Source organism: Artibeus jamaicensis, unplaced genomic scaffold, assembly GCF_021234435.1.
Source record: "Artibeus jamaicensis isolate MK-2021 breed Jamaican fruit bat unplaced genomic scaffold, CSHL_Jam_final contig_387, whole genome shotgun sequence".
In the NCBI taxonomy this organism is placed as follows: Eukaryota; Metazoa; Chordata; class Mammalia; order Chiroptera; family Phyllostomidae; genus Artibeus; species Artibeus jamaicensis.
Genome location: NW_026521812.1, coordinates 20,611,284 through 20,633,030, shown reverse-complemented (window position 1 = coordinate 20,633,030; position 21,747 = coordinate 20,611,284). Strand labels below are relative to the sequence as shown.

The following is a 21,747-nucleotide window of genomic DNA, read 5'->3' as shown; positions in this document are numbered from 1 at the left end:
TGGCCGTGAAGGTGTTTTCTTCCCCGCCCCCGGGCACGCAGAGGGGGTGGAGGCTGGCGGGAAGCTGGGCCCGCGCCCGACGCTGGGGATCGATGACTCGGCCAGTGGGCAAGGCCACCTGGGTGTGGGGCAGCGGGGGGGGGGGGGGGCGGTGGAGTGCCGATGTCATAGATGGGCACAGAGGGGCTTGCGGGAGGGTGGTGCCAGTGTTCAGGGCCGTTTTGGCGGCTGGGCGGGATTGGCCGAAGCTGCGGCGCTCGCCTCGCCGACCGCCATTTCGCACCCCGCAAAGAAGGCGGGGGCGGCCGTGGAGACGGCTTTTTACAAGGTAAGGAAACCCGACCGCGGGAGGAGGCAGCGGAGGCGCAGATCTCGTGCCGCCCGGACCTCGCGGGAGGGGCGAGGGCGCGCGAGCGCGGGCTGTGGCTTATAAAAGGGCCGCCTCAGCGTTCTTTCCTGAACGTGCCGCGCGCTCCGCCACTCTCCCTTCCAGTTAGGGTGCTGCAGTGTGTGCGCCCGACTGCGTAATGAGATTTATTCATGCTTGACTCCGCTCAGCTTTGCTCGGAGTTGGCAGAGCCAGTGCACAGGAATGCCCACTACTGTGTCTTCCTCCCCACCCTTTTCTGCCCGATTGGTGTAGCACATCCTTCCATGATTTGCGCCCCGGGTCGGCAGACTGCGTTCCGGTCGCGCGCTTGTACAAGTAAGGACTTGTCAGCTGCTTGTGACTTCCTTCTCCCTCCCGGAGAGGATTAGCCTTTCCGAGAAATTGTGGGTTTAAAAAAAAAAAAAAAAGCCGCTGAAAGTCACTGTGTTGGTTGCAGACTCCCAGTGTTATTCATTAACAGGTTGTGCTAGGTTTTATTATTTGAACACACAAAAGCAAAAGCGGTTGGAGAGGAACCGTTAGACTAAACAACTTTATTCAAAGCGGGGGAGTGAGAGTGGGGGTGCAGTTGTGAAATCGAAAAAAAGAGGCAGGCTGCTGAGGTGGCCCTTATATTGGAACTGATAGGGTTTTGTTTGTTTTGTAGAACTTGGTCACTAATATTGGGCGTGACCTTGAATAGGGACTCAGTTCTCATTTGGGAAATGAGTTTCACTTAAAAATCCATAAGGGTTTCTTTCCAACAAGAAAATGAAGCAGTAGGAAGCAGAATCCATGGCTTCAAATTCAAAATACGCCACTGAATTAGGATTTTTGACTCATCTTCAATCTACCCAAATTAGAGATCATTATTTCACACTTGTGTTATACAGGTCTTTTAATGGGCAGTAAGATGCTATTCGAAGTGGTGTGAGAGATCCTTATTGGAAACCATTATGGTTCTTCAAATAGAAAATCAAAAGACTCAATGGGATAGATCACTGATAAGCTGTCTGTAAATTCCATAACATATAATACTAATAAGAATTTATGCTCCAAGGGATTTGAGATTGATTACCACAGTAAATTAGCCTGCAGTTTTCATCCTCAGAGCATGATTATAAAATAGGCGGCAAGATTTGTACTAATATACAGGAAATTGCCTAATATTTTTAAGAGGCAAAAGTCTCAAATTGATTTAACTCTCAGAAGGCTATGGAAATGATTTAAAAATAGTACTACCATGTTAAAATGCGTTTTCTGGCAAAATAAATATTTTGTACAAGCTGAGTGTCAGATGTTTAATGCCAGGATTCTCATCTCATTCTCTGGCACTAGAGCGTTCTTTAAAGTTGGATATTTTGACCCTTACTAAATCACATTTTGGGGAGGTGGAGCCTAGAAGTCTTTATTGTTAGCAACCCCACCCGCCACTGTCATCATTCTTAAATAATATAGAGTATCGCTATACTGAATTATAATCAAGTATGTAACATTTAAATTACACCATTCCTAACTAGAAAAGGGTAAAAGCATCAAATTCACAGATTAGCTATTTCTAGAAAACTGTTTCTTTCCTTCTACTTTTTGACTCAATATCATTTACTTTTAGAAAAGGCAGTTGCAACCACAATACCAATTCTTCTACCAAGGAGTGTTCAGTCTTGAAGAAAAACATTAGTAGCATGAAATTAGGATAGTGTGTTCACTGTGTGTATTTGAGTTTCAGGGAATGCTCAACTGAAAATCCAAAATCTCTAATCATCACTATAAATTGTGTTTTATAAATACAGTCTCTTGAAGTATGAAAAAACTCTGGAATTTGGGGTCAGAATAAAAATTTTTAAACCATCATTTACTGGCTAAGTGAGTTTGGCTAGATCACTTTATATTTTCAGAGTTTGTTTTTTCATCTATGAAATGGGTAATTTCTGTTCTCACTTCTCAGAGATTTTAAAAGCTTCAAATGAGAAAATATATGTGAAAGTATCATAATAAACTGTTGACATTCAGAAGTTTAACTCATCTAAAAACAGTAAAATCATTTGAAATGTCTTATCCAATACTATGTGAAAAATGCCAAAATTGAACTCTAGATATTTCTAAAGCATCTCCTTTTTGGTTGTTACCATTGAGTGGCTTCTATTTGCCAGGTGATTTGAGATGTAGTGGGAAACACAATAGACATGATCCCTGACCTTATAGAGGTTACAGTCTAGTATCTTAGAAATGCACCTATGTAAGTCATATCAATTGACATTTTATTATCTCTTCTACTTCACTGACCTGTGCTCATCATGTACTGCATGCCTATAGTAAAAGCCAGCCCAGCCTTCTGCACCAAATACTGTTCAACGCCTGTTAGCATCTGCCTGTTAGCAATTTATAACCTAGAACGGAAGGCAATGGCTACCATAATTTTTTGGCAGATGCTGTAAGATGGCACTCATCCAACCGCTTTTAAGTTGCTTTTTTGTACATTAGAAGCTAGAAAATGAAAAATTAGTTTCCAGACTCCCTTGCAGCAAAGTGTTGGCATAAGGTGAGTGACGTGCTGGTGAACGTTTAACAGTGGCTGGGAGAGGGGAAAGACCCTGACTGATTTGTAGAACTGGCAGTATTCATGGTATAATACCCCTAAGCTACCAAAGTCACTTCACTGAATGTGGAGTTAGTTGGAGAAGATGCTAATGATAATAAGTTGGCTTCAGCATATCACTACATATGACCTACTTTCCAGCAATCAGATGCACCTATTCATGATATGCTTGTGAAAGTGAGCAATGTGGTACCTCAACTGATGTCTCAAGGAGATGGGCTTTAGCACTTCTGACTGGCAGGTGGTGCTGGGCTGGGTTTCCAATAATAGAGCTCTGTGATGTGAGATGAGTGTTCTTTCTAGTTTGTTTTTTCTTGGATGCTGTTTCTACTTTTGTGTTATCCATGGACTGGTTATCTAGTCCTCTCAGAGATCTGTGAGCTAAATACTATCCTTTAACTCATTTCTCTTAAATTAGTTCAGTCAGGGCAAGCTATATAATTTGTGGGGTTCAGAGCACAATGAAAAATGTTAGGGTCCTTTTTCAAAAAACAAGACAAAAGTACTATATGTATAAAATATAAAGCTTTTTCTGTCTTTTGTCATCCCTTCCTCAACTTATCACAGTATTTCTATTTGTTTTTTAATGTCATTCTAAGTAAATAAAAAGTCCAATTTTAAATTACTAGAATTCTAGTAAAATTACAATTCTAGTAATCCTAAATTACTAGAATGAATTTTACCATTCATTTTTATATCACACAATGCCATTTATAAATACAAATATAAGAGCATTTAACTCATACATGGAATCACCAAAATTACACATATTTCATAGCTTTTGCATGCATGCGTATATATTTCATGCTTATCAAAACAGTGTAAATGCTGCACAAAACCAAGTCGACTTTTGAATTCCCTTATTGATATGCACACATTCTTCCAACCTGAGTAAGGAAGGACTGAAAGGAGAAGGAACTATTGGCTGCCCTTCGATTCCCCGTCCTTCTATGTCATATTTTCAGTGTAAAAGGTAATACAGGGAAGTAACACACGCAAGTAACAAAGGCTATGCTAGGGCTCTTTAGTCACTTGTATTTCTTAGGCTGCCTTCTTTCTATACCTGAAATCAGTTTTGGTTCAAGTGGAAAGCACAGCTTCTTGGAGCTGTCGGTATCCCTATTAAATCAGTCATAAATGTAACACGCTTGCCTTATGCTCATTTTGTGACTACTAGGATTCCTATATGTTGTAGTGCCACCAGAATCCTGCGCTTATGAGGCATCGTGAAGACCATAAGCAAAAGGGGTGATGAGGAAAAAAGGACTCAAATATTACCTCCTCTGTTTGCATGTATAATCCTTTGTACCACTGGACTTCATTTGTGAAACAGATGTTCAAACATAAAGTTATTAAAATGTTCAGAATAGTGGCTGCAGAGCATTAAACCAAGCACTGGGCTCTATATGACCTCACAGTTGACATGCCCATGAAGTTAACCCTGAGCTCTGTGTTTCTCAAGGGGCTTCTCATGGTGTTTTGAATGAAACAGTTCATTGTGCAGGATATTTAACATCCCTGGCCTCTGTGATAGAATGCCCCCAAAGAGGAGTTGCTGCTCCCTACTGAACTAGAGTAGACTCCCCTATCTGCAGCTAGGAATCATAATCATTACAGATCCAAGAAAGTTCATGTGCAGTTTCTGATAATGATTCTCAAGCAAAGCAAAGTACATAGTTAAGTTAGAAAGATTTAAATACTTGCATACCTGGAAGGGCAGAAATATAGTGACCTCTTTCCCCCATTGCCAGAAAAATGATGCCACCTACAATGGTGATGAAACAAATATTTGGGATGAAAGTTTAAAGATGATCAGTGGGTTTTCTATGTCACATGCATATAAATGGTAATTGACTCCAGATAGATGGCAATTTCTGGTAATTAACAAAAAGAGCAGAGAACCACAGAAAAGCCGTGGGAACTATCTACTTTCATTACCTTTATCAGTTAGCTGATGTGGGGAGTGGGGAAGCCATAAAGGAAAACTAAGAAAGTCGTCATTAGAAACTATGGTACTTTTACTATATTAGATTTTGAGCCTACTTTCATTGCGTCTTTATTTTTTTTAAGTTTTAATTCTTGATTTAAGAATATTTTTTTAAAGATTTTATTTATCTTTAGAGGGGAAGGGGAGGGAGAGGAATATCAATGTATGGTTGCCTCACGTGGGTCCCCCACTGGGAACTGGCCTGCAACCCAGGCGTGTGCCCTGACTGGGAATCAAACCACGATCTTTTGGTTCACAGGCCCATGCTCAATCCACTGAGCTACACCAGCCAGGGCTTGATTTAAGAATATTAACGTCATGCACATTAAAGCTAAAGCAAGATATCCTCTTTATCCCTATACAAATAGCCATGTAGAGAGTAAAAGCTCTGGCTCTGTAGATCTGGCCTTGCCTTTGCTAACTCTGAACATAAGTTTTCTCCTCAATAAAATGAGTATAAAAGCATGTTACCTTAGGTTCTAAGTCTTTTCACCAAAAGTTGATTCATTAAAAGGTAATTTTACCAAAGAATACATTTGTCAAATAAATTCAAGGTGAATATTTCCTAAAACAAGTATTTGGTAAAATATAACTGATTCTTTGGTAAATTAGTTTTTACCAAAAACAATTGTTTTCCATCCCTATTCGGAATATTATAAGGATTAAGTGAAATATTGCAAACTAAAAAGTGCTTAGCAAAATGCTCAAAAAATCGTAGCTGTAATCCCTACAACATCCTGATTTCAAGTCTTGTTCATTCTTTCTCCTGAATATTTCCATTCTTGTCCAAATAATTATTGTCCTTCTGTAGGTTTAACTACCTTTAGGTGGACATTGCAATAGTCATTTTACTTGGTCTCTAGGCTCATTCCCCTCCAACTTACTTAACTCACTACCCAAAAGGTGATCTGTCTACCACATACATTTTAACTCATCATCTATAATATAATGTTTTATTTCACCTTCCTTTCCATTTACCCTCTAGGACCACTGGCATACTTGTAATTGCTTAAATATACCATTCTTTTGGAAAAAGCGGCAAATCTCTGTGCTTTAGCCCTTCTAACTAGAATATCTTACCCCTTTGTGTCTCCTGTCAAAATTCAATTTTTATTAATCTTTCAAGTGTTAACTAAAATGCCATTTCTATGTAAAAGTTTTCCTGATTTCCCCAAGCAAATTTTGGTCTTCTTTCTAGACTTCCATTGCTTTTTGTACGTGCTTCTGCTGTAACTCTTAGATTACTTAGTTTGTTAGTTTATCTGTCATTCTAACGGACTCTAATGTTCTTGAAGGAAGGGACCATGTTTTTTATCTTTTATATACTAACTCCAAGTATAGTGCCTGAAATATATCTTCAACATTTGTTCAATTAAAAAATTAAAAGTCCTATTTACAATCCTCTCTACCACCTTCCCACCACACATCAGTTTTATGGGTCAGGAAGCTGAGGCCCAAAGAAATCAAGCTATTTGGTGAGAACCCATGACCTCTAATTTCAGATCTATTACTTTTATTTCTCTGCTGTAGAGAATCTTCTATGTACTAGTCAATTCTGTTGTAGGAAGTAGCCTGTCTTGTTAATGTCTCTCCATTCATTTCTAACCTAGGCATAGGCAGAAGGGCATAGTAATTTGACAAGGTTTTCTTCCTTATTCAGTTATTTGGCTGCTTTTATTTGTTTTTTAGTAAATTCAGTGAAATTCAAGGTAAATTATTCTTTGTGTCATTCCTTTTCATTACCTTCATAGAACTCAGTTTTCTTAACTACTTTGTTTGAATGTCTGATGCATTTAGTTCAGTGGTCCTCATCCAGGGCAATTTTGGTTCCTAAGAAACATTTGGTGAAATATCTAGAGACATTTTTTTATTACCACTGAAAGAGTGCTACTGGTATCTCGTGGTTAAGAGTTCAGGCATGTAGCTAAAGAACAGCCTTCAGAACAGGAAGAATTATGGAATTATGTGGTCTGAGATGTCAACAGTGCCAAGGATGAAAACCTTCATGTATTCCAAATTTTTACCTAGCCCTTCTTCCAGTGTCTTGCCTATATGAAACCATGATGGAAAACAAACTCATTCTCTTCCAGAAGGGATTGGAAGCCGTAAGTAATAAGTACAGCAAACTCTGGAGGCAACTGCTATTAACTCCATCCACTCTCAAAAGATTTCATTAAGGTTTCCCCAATTTACTCATAGTACCTGCCTAGTATAAGAAAGGCACATAAATAATATATATTGCCTGAATGGTTAATAAAATATTTTTTGGCTGAAGTATAGGGTTTTCTTTCTTTTTTAAACTAAAGGGAAGTCAAATTAATCATTGTGGTAGGAGACGAATTTCTCTCATCTGTTTAATCATTTAATTTTCTCAGATACAAGGAGAAACAAAACTTGTTAAAAACAACTCTCAATTCTCCTACTTCCATAAATTATCAGTAATAGTTTTAAGAGAGAGACCAATGAGCCTATAAATTAAAGATGATGTTTCGGGAACAAAAAATGAAAGCAGCTTTCAAAACAGAGCAATATTAGAACTGATGCTTGAGCTCTCCAGGACCCTCATTTAAATTACTTACCCTGAATTGATATTGGAGCATTTCCAGTGGATTATGGCTAGGAAGGAAGAGACCAAACACAAATAGAGTAAGGTCAGACTGAGTTCCCAGTTTGATCAAGGTACAGAAACAAGGTGTCTGTATGGAGCAGCATATCTCAGGGTAGTTTTCTCTGGCCCCAAAGGCCCCACTGCACTTTTCATAGCTTAAAAACATTCCATGAAAATTTTCACTAATAATTTTTGTTATTGACAGTGAACTCTTCTGGATTTTGATCCTCATTTTACATCCTTATTCCAAGAGCCAGGGAAGACTATTCTCAGATGTGTAGATATAGATTCAACACTTAAATTTCCTTACTTTCTCAGTAAAATGCATTTCTGCAATCTTAAATGTTTTAAATGCATAGCATAGAAAATATGGAAAGCCATTAACAAGTATATGGAACACTCAGTCCCACCCAGAGGCAGTCATTATTAGCATTTTAAGTCCTAGAATAAATGTAGCAATTTATTCTAAAAAAAAAAAAAACTAGAAATATATTATGTAGTGGAAATAATGTCTGTTTTGTTCTTGGGTTTTTTTTTTTTTTGCTCTACATTATAGAAGAAGCATTTCCCATGAAAATTAAAATTCTTCACATTATTAATTTTTTTCTTTTTTAGAGATAGGGGGAGGGAAGGAGAGAAAGAGAGAAACATTGATTTGCTACTCCACTTACTTATGCATTCACTGGTTGATTCTTGCATGTGCCCTGATTAGCAATCAAACAGGCAACCTTGGCATATCGGGGCAGTGCTCTAACCAACTGAGCTACCTGGCCAGGACCATATACATTATTTTAACAAATGCAGACTATGCTGTGCTGGAGACATATGATAGTTTACTATTTTCCCCCTGTTAGCCAACAACAGATTATTTCGTGTAGTACATTATTACAAATAGCCTACTGAGCATTTGTCCCATTTTGGATCCTAGACTTATTTTTTCAAGGAACTTACTTTATAGTTTGTTATGTGACAACATCAATTCCTGGTATGAGCCATGTTTCTCCTCTCCAAAGAAGAGAGAATTGTGTGTGATATTCTTTCTGCCTGGTTTGTTCTTCTTTTCTCTACCTCTTTTTGCCCAGTTAGTTTACTTTTAGATTTTAGGTCAAAGGTCACTTCTTCAAGGAAGCCTTCCTAAATTCTATATTTGACTATGGGTTTCCGTTCCATACTCTGATTGTAGTGTTCCTTTGTTTTGATAGCACCTACCTCTAATTATAGTAATATATTTTGTCGTGTATTATTTGATTAATTTCTTTTTCCCTCCTTGGACTAGAATGCTACAATCATCTGGATAAATAGTGATTATAAGGCTGTTTATAATGCATTCTAAGGCCAATTAACTCATTCACATTACTGACAGGATAGGTTAAAGCTTGAGATTGAAATACAATTAGTCCAAAATTCGTATGTGGCAGGCATTAGGCTAGGTGCTGGAAATACAAGTGAAAATGACAACCATGATCTCAGCCTTCTTGGTGCTTATAGTCTTTTGGCAAACTTTTTCTGTAGAGGAATAGATAAATATTTTTGGTTTTTCAGGCCACATGGTCTCTTTTCACAATTATTCAACTCTGCTGATGAAACACAAAAGCAATTCATACATGAAAGAATGTGCCTCGGTTCCAATAAAACTTTATTTAAAAAACAGACAAGGGAGTTAGATTTGACTCATGGGCTCTTATTTACTGACCTCTGGTCTTGTGGACAAGACAGCCATTTAACAGGTCATTTGAGATGATGAATACTTCAAAAGAAAAGGACAGTGCAATAAGATCACACGGCAGAGCTGTCTAAACTAGTCTAGGGAGAGGAATAAAGACCATGATTTAAGGAAGAAGGGAGTTATCTGAATAGAAATAGGGGTAACAGTCTCAGCGAAGATGTAAAACACAGAGCAAGAACAGAAAAATTTCTTAAGCTTGGCAATTGATAGGGAGTGGGAGCTGAAATTGCATAAAGCTATGGAGTAAAAAAACTCAGAGTATTGAAAAATTTTCAGTACCTAATACTTCCCTAGAGAAAGGGTTGCCAGCTGGAAAGATTGAGAGGGAACACTCAGTGAGGCATAGTGGTATCAGGAAATTTAAGACCTTGCAGATACTTTAGCCTCCTCTTCACACCTGGATGCATAGGATATGTAGGTTGAGAGAGATTATCCTAAAGACTATGGTAACCTTAGAGAACTGATAGACTTTCTGATGAATAGAGCTGAGGGCCAAGCACAGGGTGACGGGGAGTTGAAGGGTAGAGAATGAAAAGGTAGTGAAGGAATCAGAAATAATAGAGATAAAAACACATTGCTGTTATATACATATGGTATATAGTAAGTGCTCAATAATTTTTTAAAAGATTTTATTATTTATTTTTAGAGGGGAATGGAGGGAGAGAGAGAGAGAAGAAACATCAATGTGCGGTTGCCTCTTGTGTACAACCTACTGAGGACCTAACCTGCAACCCAGGCATGTGCCCTCACTGGGAATTGAACCAGCGACCCTTTGGTTTGCAGGCTGGCGTTCAGTCCACTGAACCACACCAGCCAGGGCATCAATAATTTTTTGATGAGTGAAAGAATAACAATATGAGAATTCAAAAGGGAAAAAGTTTCAATAACAAATTGGTTAATAACTGCTTGCTTAAAACAGCTATTGATCAAAGCTGGTTTCCTTGGGCATCTGGGAAGGGTGCAGGTTAAGTCACTCCCTCCGCTCTAACACAGAATAAGCCTGACCCTATTTCCTACCTCTAGGAGAAGCTGACATGGTTCTTTTTTTCCCTGAAGATTTCACTGAGTAGGAATAGGGACCTTTATGTATCAGTACATGCTCAAAATAACAATATAAAATTAGCTTAGGAGCAAGATTTTTCATAAATTACGGTGATACTAGCTCAACTGTTGTCTCCTCTTCAAGTCACCTACATTAAATGTGTATTTTATTACTTAATTCTAAACTTTTTGTATTGTCGTTTTTACTTTTTATTAACTTCTTGTTGATATCTGTAAACTCTTATGTTACAGATACTGTGGGTGATTTTTTAAAAATGTAAGATACAGCTCTGGGCTCAAGCATTATGTAACTGACCAACAAGTTATAAGCTTCTTGACATTAGGAATCATATTTGACATTTCCTTCTTTTTTCCTTGCACAGTATCAGGCATATGGTTGGTACTACAGAAATAGTTTTTCTCTGCCCTCTGCATTGTACCATTTGGTAACCAAATGGTGTCCATCTAGTCACTTCTGTATGACTTGGGCAAAATACGCTGCTTTCTGAGGAAGACAGTGGCATTCTAAAGGTTTCAGTAATTTCAGCTTGTTGAAGATGGAGGGTCTTTGTGTAAAGTTCAGCCCATCAGTAAATAGCATGCCACCCCATTCTTTTGAGATTATAAGAAACCTTTGAATGTGTGTATTTTTATACTTAAAAAAAGTATTGGGGAACTGTACCCACTGGTCTCACCAGATGTTTTAAAATGAGAGCTGGGGTAATGAGTAGTAATTTATTTTAAAAACATTTATTTTCACAAATTTATGAGAGCAGGGAACTGAGTTTTTCTTGCCTGAATTAGCAGGTAATTTCACTTCAGCAGAAAAAACGTAGCCTTAGGATGAAAATGTGAAGCAGAGGTTCTTGCCAAGTTTGAAAAGTGGAGCAACGATTAGTCTTAAGAATTAAAGGTAACCTTACTCATTTTTGTAAAGCTGCTGCTTTTTTTCTGCATTAGTATGAACTGTTTTTAGACTAAAAGCTCACGAGTAAGGCAGAAGCATTCCCTCTCTAGACTATCTAGGTGCCTTTACTAAGCCATATCCAACATCTTCTAAGACTAAATTTATTAAAGACTGTGACGCATGGCTTAGAGTCTTCTTCTTACTTTAACTCCTGTCTTCATCCTAAGCGAATTCATCACCGAAGTAGACAGTCCACCAAGCACCAGCCTTAAGTTTCCTTGACATGCTTGTCTTCGGTGATCTTCAGCCATTTGCTTCTACTGTCACACCCTGGAACTTGTCATACACACGGTGTTTCACCTCTAACCTTGTAAATGCAGCCTTCACATTCTCTGGCCAGACCTTTCCTCCTGGCTCTCTCACTGTTACTCCCAGTGCAGTGTCCTCAATTTCCTGAATCTCGTTTCCAGTGGGACTCTCCCCCAACTCTGCTTCAGCCTTTCACCCTTCTCATTTCTCTGGCTTGGGACCCCCCAGTCCACAGATTTCTTTTTCTTTTCCTCTATCAGCCTTCTCCTGACTTCACTTTCTTTGATCTCCTGCTGCATTCTATTTTAAGTTATTTGACCACGCTCTTGCCAGGAACCGTATCTCCTTTGCTCTGTTGATGTCCTATCACTTACCTGGCAAAACACCAACTCTTAGTGGGTTCCCATACCCAGATTGCTGAGAAAAAGTAACATTGCTGTGCAGATTGGCACCTCATACTGCACATTCAGGGCCTCAAATTTCAGCTGATCACTCTCCATATTGTTGGGAAGGAAAGGTCATCCTTATAATGTATTAGTCTCCACCATCTGAACCTCATATTCCATTTGCCAAGGCAGAGAGTTGTAAGTTTTCCTTTGTATACCAAAAATTGGTCATAGGCTTAATCATTTCAGTTATTGTTACCCTCTCTCTGACTTTGCTTTTGTGCCTACTTAATCCGTTTTGGGTCTAGTTCATCCAATAAGGTAAATTTCTGATTTTTTCAAATTAATATTTGATCAGTCAAAAGGAACAAATCTCAAACATAATGGAATGAAATGACCATTGAAGGAAAATCACTCCTAGGGATATTTACCCTTTTCAGAGAGGCTTTTGCGAATCTTAGCGGTCTCTAGTTATTGTAGCTCAGGGCCGGGGGCCTCAGGCCCAGCTCCCTTTCACTCTTGCCTTACCCAGCTTCTACCTTCCCTCATCTGATGACACAAAATTTCTACAAAACATCCTTTTATCCCCTAAAGTAGCAGGGAAAGCAGCGCTATTTGGATGGGGAACAGTTGTGGGTAGTGTTTGGCAGTGTAGCATACTGGTTAAGAGTTGAGCCACCGCTACAGGCACAACTCTTACCTGCTCTGTGACTTTGGGCAAATTACTTTGTGAGCCTCAGTTTTTCCATCTGTAACATACAGATGATAAGACTGGTACCTGCCTCACAGTGTTGTGAGGATTGAACTACTTATGTTATGAGTTAATAATACCTTAGAGCTGGTAAGCACTCAGTCATTATTTAGAAACAGCTTGTTTATTTCCTAAAACACATTTATTCATTAACAAGAAGAGAAAAACGACGAAAGGTAGTCTATTGATTGGATGTAAAAAGTAGGCTTTTAGAATTGCAAAAGGGCCAGGAAATTATTTAGACCATTGGTTCTTGTCCAGTAATACGCAACAGAATCACTTTATGAAGTGTTATAAATACTTCCTAAGGCCCTCCCTTTTCACATCTACCAAATCAAAATATCTACAGGCAATTCCAATGCAGTCTTCCTTACAGGAATCACTGGGACTTTATGTCTTTAGTTTTTATGATGAGGAAATTGAGATTTAGAATAAATGATTTGCCTATGACCCCACAGTGTAAGTGAGATCCTGGTCACCTAGCTCCTTGCAAAGTATTCTTTCTATTTTTCTATATTGCTTGCCAAATACATTAAGTTTTAAAGACATTAGTATGGTAGTTTATCCTCTTTTGAGTAATATCAGGAAGAATAATATAAGCTTTAAAACACTACATTATTCAGCATTTAATTTAATTCAAAATAACAAAATTTATTTTACAACTCATACAGAGAATGATTGCACATTTACAATAAGATTTAAAGTGAATTTGCAGTGCTTTTCATGTGGACATTAGTCTTTGCCACAATGCTTGCTGCTAATTAGTACAAGAAAGCACTGTGTGTGGCAAAAAGCTGCTCAACCCAACCTCACAGATTGACAGGCAAACAAATGCTTTTTAGGGCAAGGTAGCTATAGAAATTAAATCCTTTAAAGCTCTCAGTAATAACATATGCATTTCTTATAATTAGGATTTTTATTTTGCATTTTAAGTTTTTTTAAATGTGTCAAATGTTCTTAGATTTTTTTTGCAGTCTATGAACAGTTAATGCGGAAAAATCAGTTATTAGGTACAGTGTTCTTATTATAGCTTTACTGATTGGTAGATTAAAAGTCTAAAAAATGTAGCAAAAAGAATTCTTAGTTTTTATATTTGGTATTGGGCACCATGATATTGTATCTCTTAAAATATTTTTTATCCATAATATAGAGGAATTAAATATATATAGAACTTAAATGTCAACTTGTACAAATTTGTGGAACACATTAAGGTGACAGGGCAGAAGCAAGAAAATGGAGCTCAAAATAAATCTACTGGTCTGGCTGGTGTGGCTCAGTGGATTGAGCACTGGCCTGTGAAGGGAGGGGGGGTGCCTGTTCGGTTCTCAGTAGGAGCACATGCCTGGGTTGCAGGCCAGGTCCCCAGTGGAGGGCACATGAGAGGCAACCACATACTGATATTTCCCTATCTTTCTTCTACCTTTCCCCTCTGTCTAAAAATAAATAACTGAAATCTTTAAAAATAATAATAATAAATCTATCTCTCAGAGTGGATTTCTTTATATTTCACTGTATTTGCTATTACAAGCTTATTTTCAAGAATGTGTTTCTTTGCTAGAAATGATAAATGGCTGCCAGCCCAACTTCTGATTCTTAGGCAACTGCGTTTTACTGACAAACCACTCATGTGGACTTGGTAAATCTATACACAAGCCTCTAAAGAAGCCCACTGTCCTAGTTTCCCATTCTGAAAATGGAGAGAAGGGAATTTGACTGAATTAGATTTAGTAGATTAAAATACAAGATGCCCAGTAAAATTGGAATTTTGGGTAAACAATAAGTTTTTAGTACTAAGTATGCTTTATACAATATTTGATAGGCTCCCAGTATATAGTTTGCTATTTATTATTTTTAATTCCATTTAAATATTTCTATAATGCAGTATTTGGAACATATATTAAAATATGATTTCTTATTTATTTGAAATACACATTTAATTGGGCATCCTGTATTTTTTCTGGCAATCCTATTTTGGGTGGATTTTACATAAACCCATGGTAAGATAATTAACAAAGGGGTAGATGGGGGCATTTGGGAGTTTAATCCTGGAAGTTTGGAGCAGCTGTTATGGACGCTGCAGCGTGTCAGTGAAGGGATTGCTGAGCAGTAGTGAAGGCTGCTTAACAACAGGCAGCACGAGTATTTCTTGGATTAAATCAGCAGTAATGTTTCACTGCTGGGAAGCAGTAGCAGTAACAGATTGCTGATGCAGGCGAACCACCTCATTTGATTTCAGCAGGAGAAGCCTGGGCAGGAGTTTGGGGCATAATTGAAATGACTAGGGGTCCAGTTTGTACTGGGAAGCAGGTAAAACCAGAAGGTAAATGGGGAGGCAGAAGGTGAACAGTGAATCAGAGAGGTGGAAGTTCACAGAGAAGAAATAGAATTTACAGTATTAGAAGAACTGGACTTCCGCCAAGATGGAGGCATAGGTGGAGACGCAGTGCTTTCTCCCACAACCAAGCTGAGAGACAACAAAATATTAGCAACAGAAAACACAGCCAGAACACAGAAAACTGAACTTTTAGGAAGTCTGATAACAACAAATTCTTCAGCCTGACCGGTAAGAGGGGCGAAGCCAGCAGCTGGCGGAGCGTGGTTGTACAGGAAAACAAGGTCAGACGGACTCAGGCTTGCGGATCCCAGGCATGGGGTTGCAACGGGCAGACCCAGTGAGTGACTAGCTACCCAGCGAGAGTGCAGGGCGGCTGGTTGTGGTCCCGCCTTCATGCGCAGATAGACCAACGAGAGAGTGGGCGGTGAGACAACAGGACCGAGCAGGCCCCAGCTGCGAGAGGCAGCAGAGGGGGCCGCCATTTCCCTGCTCTGACCCTGCCCCCACATACAGCGTCGCAACTCAGCGACCTGAGCGGCCCTGCCCTGGTAAACAACGAAGTCTCCGCTCCTCATAATTAACGGGCGTGAACAGACCAAAAATGGCTCAAGAAGATCTCAAAGCCCCAGAGCCCATAAATCTAAGAGATGAAGAAATAACAAAACTTTCAGATGCACAGTTCAAAACACTGGTCATCAGGATGCTCACAGAACTGGTTGATTTTAGTCACAAATTAAAGGAACATATGAAGGCTAAACTAATTGAAATGAAGGGACCTGCACAGGAAACCAATGGTGATGAAGAGGAAACTGGCACTCAAATCAAGGGAGTGAACCAGAAGGAAGAAAATAATGGCCAAACAGGAAAATATGAAGAAACAAGAATTCAAAAAATGAGAAGAGACTTAGGAACCTCCAGGACATCTTTAAATGCTCCAACATCCAAATTATAGGGGTACCAGAAGGGGGAAAGGCACAGCCACCAGTGGAAAACTTATTTGAACAAATAGTGAAGGAGAATTTCCCCAATCTGGCAAAGGAAATAGACTTCCAGGAAATCCAGGAATCTCAGAGAGTCCCAAAGAAGGTGGGCCCAAGAAGAAACACACCAAGGCACATCATCATTACATTAGCCAAGATTAAAATGAAGGAGAGAATCCTAGAAGCAGCAAGAGATAAGGGGACAGTCACCTACAAAGGAGTTCCCATCAGACTGTCAGCAGATTTCTAACAAGACACCTTACAGGCAAGAAGGTGCTGGAAAGAAGTATTCCAAGTCATGAAATCCAAAGACCTACAACCAAGATTGCTCTATCCAGCAAAACTTTCATTTAGAATGGAAGGACAGATAAAGTGCTTCTCAGATAAGATCAAATTCAAGGAGTTCATCATCACCAAGCCCTTATTATAATGAAATGTTAAAGGGACTTACTTAAGAAAAAGAAGATAAAAAAGATGAACAGTGAAAGGACAGCCAACTCAGTTATTAAGAACCACACCTAAAACAAAAGCAAACTAAGAGGACAGCTAGATCAGGAGCAGAACCATAGAAATGAAGATCACATGGAGGGTTAGCAACAGGGGAGTGGGAGAAGGAAAAGGGGGGAGAATGTACAGAAAAAAGTAGCATAGACGGTAGGTAGAAAATAGATAGGGGGGAGGGCAAGAATAGTATGGGAAATATAGAATCTAAAGAACTCGAGACACGTGGACATAAACTAAAGGGGGGAATGGTGGGGGAGGGGGTGTGCAGGATGGAGGGGAATGAAGGGGGGAATAGAACAACTGTAATGGCATAATTAATAAAATATATTTTTAAAAAAAGAAGAATCATTTTGTGTGATTATGGAATTAAAAATCCAACTTTACATTACAAAACTGAAGCTCAGTTAAAAGCAAGGCTTCTGGAGACAAGGTACCTGGTTTTAAGAGAAAGAAACCCCCCCCCCAAAAAAAAAAAAGAAAGAAGGAAACCAGATGAAGTACCTAGAACAGTATATCTGGTCCACAGTAAGCCCTGAAATGTTTGCTCTGTTTTATTATTTTAAATACCACATACATGTATCTATAATCAATAAAGATGAGTGTTTTAGAGAATATTATTTTCCAGACAAATGGCAAGCATACATTGTGCTTTCCCCCTTGGCCTACAAATGCTACCGTTGGTAAGTACATACACAGCTACCTGTTGAAGTCAGAGCTAATGTAACTGTTACCATTTAAGGTTGTTTTCTTTACTGTTATTACAAGAAAATGATTATGCTCGAGGCATCATATCTGTCTCTTCATTTCCCCCTAGGTGACCATGCTTTGAGACTTTCATCATTTGAGTGATTCCTCTGGGCTCTGCCACCCAGCAAGTTGACGAGGACAAGATTCCTCCTGGGGGATCGTGGTTCTGGGAATGTGAGCAGCTTGTTTTCACCAGATCTGTACCCTGACCTGGCCTGCCGTCAGGGGCTGCTGTGTTGGTGGTTGTGTTGTTTTTAGTTGTTTCTTCCTACTTACACAGTTATTTGTATATAAAAATGTTTTAAAGTGAATCTTTTATGGGGATATTTTGCTTATACAAAGAAAAATGAAAAAGATTTGAAAGTATTTGTGTCATAGTTTTGTCTTTTGAAATAAATGAAAGTATTAATTGATACCGTCTGGAAAGAAAATGAAGACCAAGGAAATGGCTTTTCTCTTAATGTTTTAAAATAAGGTAAAATGTCTGTTTAAATGGAGCCTTCTAAGGAATTATTACAGTCTCATGCAGAATCGACTTAAATGCATTCTTTATCTTTAAAAGGAAGCAGAATAGGATCATTGAGTAAATCACATGTGTTCACAGCCTTGTCGGGTGTAATCATACACTACACAAACACATTATTCTCTAGTCAGGGAAGCGGACATTTGAAACAGGATTTGCCCTTGCGGAGACCTTTTTTTGTTTAAAGAACAGTGCAGTAAAAGACCACACAGTGGAAGATAACAGAAAATACCTTCCATGCCTTCCTCCTCTGGTAAACTTTCCCGTTCTCCTTTGTTCTCTAAGGACATCTGTTGTGATGATTACTCTGTAAAACACATAGGTACAGAGCAGAAGGTGTATCATATTTCATTTAGTATTCTGTCTGCTATAATTATTGCTCCTTTTTAGATCATGTCATTGTAGGTTTTTAAAATATTTTGTTTATGGAAGATATGAAGGGATGTAGAAAATTTATTAGTTGACTGTAGATATCTAAAGAGTAAATGTTTTAACTCTGAATTTAATAAACTTATTAAGAATTCTAATAACTGTATTAAGCTACATCTTAAAGAGATAAATATATTGAAAAGAACTTAAAAGGAATTTAATTTTTCCTTTTTATATTAATTGCTGGATTTTTAAAAAATGTTACAGGCATTTGAAAGACATTCTTAATTATGAACAACAGTACAATGATATGAGATTTCCAAGGTTTCAAAATAGGTCCATTATTTCAGATGTTTTCAACATTTGGATAACTGGTTTGCTATCTGTATTATAGATGCAATTCAAAATTCAAGTTTTTTACTTCTTATTAGGGGTTCTTAAATTGCCTCTCAATTTTGCCTTAGGTTGATCGTTTGGGGAATTTTAAAGTTTATGTTTGAAGGTTTTTAATCTTTTATTATGACAAATTTCAAACATATACAAAAGCAGAGCGAATACAGTGGCAGACCCCCCAGTTATGTTTGGGCTGTAAGTGGGGTGTCTGTGCAGGTTCCACACTTGTCAATGCAGCGGAAGTTTAGGAACCCCAGGAACACGTGTGGCTAAATCACACTTGCAAGAATTTGTGTAAATCAGAATTTTACAAATAACCTTTTCCCAACCTGTGGCAGATTGTATTTCAAATGTCTTTTGGTGGTCAGCCAATTTTTGGACCTATGAAATAAAATGGCCATCGACTTTTCAGGCAAACTCTCAACAACTTATCCAATTCTCATTCTAGAGAAACCCACCACTGATTCTAATGTAATTTCAATAAGAAAAATCCCTCCTTTGCTATGGGAATACAGGAGAACCACCACCAGTGATCTTTCTTTGTATGGAGAACGGGGGGATAAGAGAGATGGAGTCGAGCTGTCCTATAACAGAGATCGTGTCCTTGGTGGGCCTGACATCTCCCCACAAACTAGCACGAACTCAAGGCAGCAGGGTAGAGCGCACTCTGTGTAGACCATTCTGAAATTATTTACCATTTCTTCTGCTAGTGCAGTTTGGTTTTTGTGCTTTTTTTGTAAGCAAAGTCTGTTTATTTTTAAGAAAGAAAAAAAAGAAACCTTCCTTTGTAAAACAAATATGTTGTATCTAAAATTCATATTTCATAGACTTTTTAAAAAGTAAACTTCTGATTATTTGTTCTTTGAGTAAGTCTCTGACATAGGGGGAAAATTATTTTTCTTGGCTAAGATATACCTAAAGTGTAGGGAACCTATCCGAGTAACATGGTGAATGTAGTCCAGCCCCTGATTCAGAAAACTGGTGGGAGCAAGGCGGCACACAGGAACCAGTCCCACACCCGTGGTGGACTAGGCCTGCATTATACCTAGGCTGCTTTGAGGCTTGCTTCTTGCTAACACTCCCTCATCCTAAATTAAGGCAGCAAATGTTTACTGCATATCTTTAAAATAACTTCCTAAAGTCTGTGCTAAACCTTCCAAGGATGGAGGGTAACCAGTTCAACCACGTTTTCCCTTGGAAAAGGATATTTGCAATATCCTTTTCTTTAATCAGCAACATCCTTTCCTTTGTTATCTATAAAAGGTAATCACCTAAAGCGAAACTGTGCATAGTAAGTGAGGACCATCTTCAATGTACTGTGCCCAGAAGAGCAATAAAAGCCTGTCCAGGCAGGGGTTGGGGTGCCCTCTCACTCAGACAGTGGCTGTGCCATCCCTTTTTCTCCACAGGACTTCTGTAGTCCGTGTGAATTTGTTCATTGCATCCACAACACAGGAACCCCACTGGTCAGAGTCCACATCACCTAAAACAACAAGGAAAAGATTCCCAACTATTAAAATTGAAATATTAACATAGGTACTAAAATGCCAACCAGCTAAAACTAGGTTGTTGGAATAATGTTTATAGTGAACCTATAAGTAGTAGTAACCATTTAGAGCATCTGGGAATGACATATAAAAGCAAGAAGGTGAAAATGGAATCCAGTGCTTTGTATGCCAACCTGTACCTTCACTCTTTGCAATTGACTTTAAATTCCTACTCACCCAAAATCCTTCTCTAAATAAGTACTTGGAGCTACAGAACTGTGCTGCTCATTTTGTACACATAAACAGCAAGGGAGACAGAGCGAGTGCTTTATGGATAGAGCAACGGGCAAGTTTCAGAAAGGGTGGAATAGCTGAAAACGAGGCCAACTTAGAGTTAGGAACTCTATATATTACAATGTTCTCTGACCTTAACTTAACCTCCCAGGATAATCAGTAAAATGAATGATTAAAACAACTCAGTCCTATTCTTCCACTTCTAAAAGTCCCATCTGTGAATAGTCCCCCTAGATCAGGGGTGTCAAACTCATTTTCACCTGGGGCCACATCAGCCTCATGGTTGCTTTCAAAGGGCTGAAAGTAATTTTAGGACTGTATAAATGTAACTACTCCTTAAGTAGGGGCAAGGAGCTTGGCGCTGCTGCTGGATAGAAACAAGGTGCCAGACCAGATAAAACAAGATAGAGGGCCAGATTCGGCCCACAGGCCTTGTGTTTACCACCTGTGCCCTAGATCCTAGAAAGTCTTAACATGCTAGTGTGGTGTGGCTATTATACTGTCAGCTATTATTCAATACAGGTTACAATGTTACATCCCCCTCAGAGAATATGTATGTTTGTGAGTGGCTTGACAGCAGGCCCCCAGAGCTAGCGAGCTTCATTTTCCAGAGGTAGTAATGCCAGTATCCTATCTACAAAAAGAACCAGGCATACTTTGTGATGAGTTCACTGAAGGTCCCACAGCATGATGTACCACCACCTCACTATTGGCCCATGCCCCATGGGATAAAGAGGGGCCTACTGCCCTGGCCCAGTAGTTGAGTTGATTAAAATATCCAAGGTTGTGGGTTTGATCCCCAGTCAGTCAGGCAGGGCACATGCAAGAATCAACCAATGAATGCATAAAAAAGTGGAACAACAAATCTCTCTCTCCCTCCCTTCCTCTCTAAAAATAAAATAAAAATATAATTATTTTTAAAAAGACTGACCTATTTGTGTTAAGCACTGCATTAATGAGGTACTTTACATATCCTCGCAGTCACCCTGAGGAAAGAGCTTTGTTCTCACTTTACAGTTAGGAAATTTCCCAGGACTGTTATTAATGGAGACATTGAATGGTAAAACTGGATTCAAACCTGCTGTGGAAGGGAATGGACCACAGATCCCTTATTTGAACCTGTCCACCAGAGTAGCTAAGGGAAGGAAACCAAAAAAACTTCTCTGGGGTTAGCTTCACACTCACCCGCAGTCTTCTCCCAGTCCTTCAGCAGTCTCAGGTGAATGCCCTGCAGCTTTCACAAGACTCCTGCAGCTAGAAACCCAGTCGCCTCTAACCCAGTAAACAAACTGTTTGTGTTTAATATTAAGACACTGCTCCAGAAGAATCCTTCAAGTGTGACATCCCTCCCTGCCCCCGGTAGTGCTGAGAGCGCCAGAGGACAAGTTTCTCTACCAACCAGTGCAACTCAGGGAAGAACCTACTTAAAGA

General features: G+C 39.0%; 1 long non-coding RNA gene across 1 annotated transcript; it reads left to right on the top strand.

Moving 5' to 3' along the window:
- Positions 1 to 170: 170 nt before the first annotated feature.
- Positions 171 to 17,616, top strand: LOC128627373 (uncharacterized). The gene is made up of 2 exons (XR_008391553.1): positions 171 to 328; positions 17,318 to 17,616. It is a non-coding gene; the product is annotated as an uncharacterized LOC128627373 (long non-coding RNA).
- The last annotated feature ends 4,131 nt before the right edge of the window (positions 17,617 to 21,747 follow it).